The sequence below is a fragment of the Belonocnema kinseyi genome, chromosome 5 (genome assembly GCF_010883055.1).
Source record: "Belonocnema kinseyi isolate 2016_QV_RU_SX_M_011 chromosome 5, B_treatae_v1, whole genome shotgun sequence".
NCBI lineage: Eukaryota > Metazoa > Arthropoda > Insecta > Hymenoptera > Cynipidae > Belonocnema > Belonocnema kinseyi.
Window position 1 is genome coordinate 50,917,040 of NC_046661.1, and position 206 is coordinate 50,917,245.

The following is a 206-nucleotide window of genomic DNA, read 5'->3' on the forward strand; positions in this document are numbered from 1 at the left end:
TTCCATTTATATATTTGAAATACTGTGAAATTGCCAACAATGACCAATCTATTAAGATAATTTTTTCAAGAGTTATCGTGCTCATAGGCAGACACATAGTCAGACAGACATACAGACATAAATATTCGTAAAAACCTGTTTTTTAGATGTTCAGATGCGGGGGGTCTCGAAACGTACACATTAGACAAAAACTGGAGGAGCGGGGG